This window comes from Euprymna scolopes, chromosome 42 (assembly GCF_053919585.1).
Source record: "Euprymna scolopes isolate OS-2025 chromosome 42, ASM5391958v1, whole genome shotgun sequence".
Lineage (NCBI taxonomy): Eukaryota > Metazoa > Mollusca > Cephalopoda > Sepiida > Sepiolidae > Euprymna > Euprymna scolopes.
Window position 1 is genome coordinate 13424696 of NC_136523.1, and position 3233 is coordinate 13427928.

General features: G+C 32.2%; 1 non-coding gene across 1 annotated transcript; it reads left to right on the top strand.

Moving 5' to 3' along the window:
* Positions 1-1871: 1871 nt before the first annotated feature.
* Trnar-ccg (transfer RNA arginine (anticodon CCG)) lies at positions 1872-1944 on the top strand. Its single transcript has one exon. It is a non-coding gene; the product is annotated as a tRNA-Arg (tRNA).
* The last annotated feature ends 1289 nt before the right edge of the window (positions 1945-3233 follow it).

Genomic DNA, 3233 nt, shown 5'->3' on the forward strand with positions numbered 1-3233 from the left:
GCAAAAGTATGTGTGTTGTTCCTTCTCTTCTACGTTCTTGATCTCAGTGTTTTTATCAAGCTATATGTTTTTCGTTTGAACTTTTCTTACAGCTCGTATGGAGCAGTTAACATATTTGACCAAACCAAACTTAATTCCTATATCCCTGGAAAAGTTAAATACGACCTGCAAAAGTCGACTTAAGTTTACATCTGAGCTGGCATTCATTCGTGAAAAGTAGGTGGTTGATTTTTTTGTGTAGGGCCTTGTTGATTGTAGGCGCTCTAGCTTATATTTAGTTGCGGGCTTAACGCATATATTGCCTGGCAGGAAAGTAAAGAAAATCTAATATATAAAAGGCTATATGTCTGTCTGTTTGTCTTCATATTTTCAGACTATCTTTTCCGATACGAAACGTCGCACAGCAGCGCTAGAGGCCTCAAATGATTGCGATTTTTTATGAACCGTTCTTTTATGAGCCTTTAGCCAGTTAAAATGGTTTTAATGGTCCAAAAGGGATCAAAATTGAAAAACAATACCGTTATACATTTTGTACATTCATTTTAATTTTTTAATTTTTAATCAGTTTATATGGGCGTCCCATTGGTACAGTGGTAACGTCACCAGCTTTGAATACTGTAGTTTTGCTTTCGGTTTCGATCCTAGTTGATAGCGCCCAAATACTTTTTTGTATTTTTGAAATCACGACTCTATAATAATATATATGAAATCTGGACAAATCAGAATATATTTTTTTACGTATTTTACGGCCAGGCAAGACCGGGTTAGACCGAGCTCCCCTCTTCGCTAGTATATATATATATATATATATATATATATATATATATATATATATATATATATATATAGAGAGAGAGAGAGAGAGAGAGAGAGAGATAAATAGATAGATAGTATAGTTATATTGGGATACGGTTATTAGTTTTTAGGAATGTGTTCATCCCGGTGTGGGATGGTTTTTAGTTTAGGTTGTTTTTTTAAGGAACAATATTTTGGGATGAGCCGGAATCAGAGAAATATTTTCAGTGAAATTTATTTGCAGGTTTTATATTCAAATTTGAGAAAAACGAGAGATATTTTCATACGGTAAACAAAACAAAATGATGCGTTAAGAAAGCATATTTTCACAAAAGAGATAATTTATATATGTATAAGATGAAAGGAATTGGAAAACACAGAATGTTCGTGAACATTTTTATAGTTTTTGTAAGAAAAGGGGAGTTCCTTAGCTGAGACTTTAGAAGTCTGGATCTGCTTATTTTAATATTTTATAATTCCTTAAAAGTTTTTTTTTATGAGAGTCAATGTTCTTTTGTTGATCATAATAGAAAATAGTTTAGTGATAAGGTTTGGAAATATTTCAATAAATAAAGTTTAACAGATCGGCAGACGATAATGTCGATGAGTTTTGTGTGTATCTGTGTGTTCGTGTGTTTGAGAAGGTGGAAAGAGGTGTTGCCGAGAAAGGGGCCAGCTACAACATCCATAGACTCGGGCCAACTGGGCTCAACTCGTTCATTAAAGAAAAATCTGGCTTTTAAAGCATTTGGGCAGCTCTCAGAATCGTTCATCTATACTATTAATAAAATTCTAAATGTTTATTTATTTATTTATTTATATGTGTGTGTGTGTATATATACCAATAAAACTTTCGAACAGATGTACCGAATTGAATAATTCTTTTTACCTCTGAAAGGTGTGAGTCTCTAGATTGCCTATATCTATATATGGTTCGTAACGAACAACGCCGAGTCACTCAAAAAGCTCGAAATAAGGGTTTTGGGGTAGTTTCGTTTTTGTCGAAAAATTATCTGCCCATGACAACAGATTTTAGCACTGTTTCTATAAGGTCGCGGTAACATTTTTCCGCACACGGACTTGTGGCGCAATGGATAACGCGTCTTACTCCGGATCAGAAGATTCCAGGTTCGAATCCTGGCAAGTTCGTAATAATTTTAACCATCATTTTATCCAACGTGTACTCATCATCCTTGCCCTTAATAAGAGTATTTTTGTTTTTCCAGCGATTTTGTTTTGTACATATGGGAATTTACCATACTCTGAGTTCACAGGGTAAGCGTTGATGGTTAGACGATGTTGAGTGTACTTGATGTTGAGTGTACTCGATTTTGTGTTTCGCAAGTGACTATCAAGATATGCTCTTACATCATAATGATAGTGGAGAAATGCCATTCTTCATTCCGAAACATCTCTAGCAAGTTAAGATAATTTAAAGAGTGTAAACATTTTATTGGGACACCCTATAAGTATATATATATATATATATATATATATATATATATATATATATATATATATATATATACGTGTAGGGTAGAACATATAAATATATGTGTGTATGTGTATGTGTATATGTAGGTATGTAGGTGTTTTATATATATATATATATATATATATATATATGCATATATATACTTATATATACATATATATATATACATATATACATATATATATAAACACACACACACACACACACATATATATATATATATATATATATATATAAATATATATATATATGTATATTTTCTACCCTACTTTAGTCGGAACTTGGATGATAATCCCATCTTCATGCAGGATAATGCTCCCATTCAAATAGCTAGCACTATCAAGTGGTTTCTGGAAGAGCAAGATATTCCGTGTTTGGATTGGCCTGCACAATCTCCAGATCTCAGTCCTATCGAAAACATATGGCATTACATCAAACAACAGTTACGCAATGATAGAATTTCAAATTTGGAAGAACTTTGGACAAAAATTAAAGAAAAGTTGGATGCCCTTTCCCAGAAGTTTGCTGCAGTCTAATTCAAGGAATTTACAAAAGATTGCAAGCTGTCAAATTGCAGAAGGACTATGCTACCAAATATTAATTAGTTCATTGTGTTCCTGTTGTATTTGCGTTGCATTAATGTCCTAAAGTTACATTTACATAACAATTTTCCATTGTGCGGACTTTCTTTTTGCCTCCTCAATTTGAAGTTTTTTTTTTAATTGACGTGAACACTAGAATATTTCAATTCAAAGTCAAACATAAAAAGGTACAATTATAGAAGAATATAAGGCCAATCGAATGAGGTATAGTTTATTTAAACAGTTACATTGAATTTAGCTTAAATTCGCAGGTTTTGAAAAAATTACAAGGGCGGACTCTCTTTTTGCCGCCTGTATATATATATATATATATATATATATATATATATATATATATACCC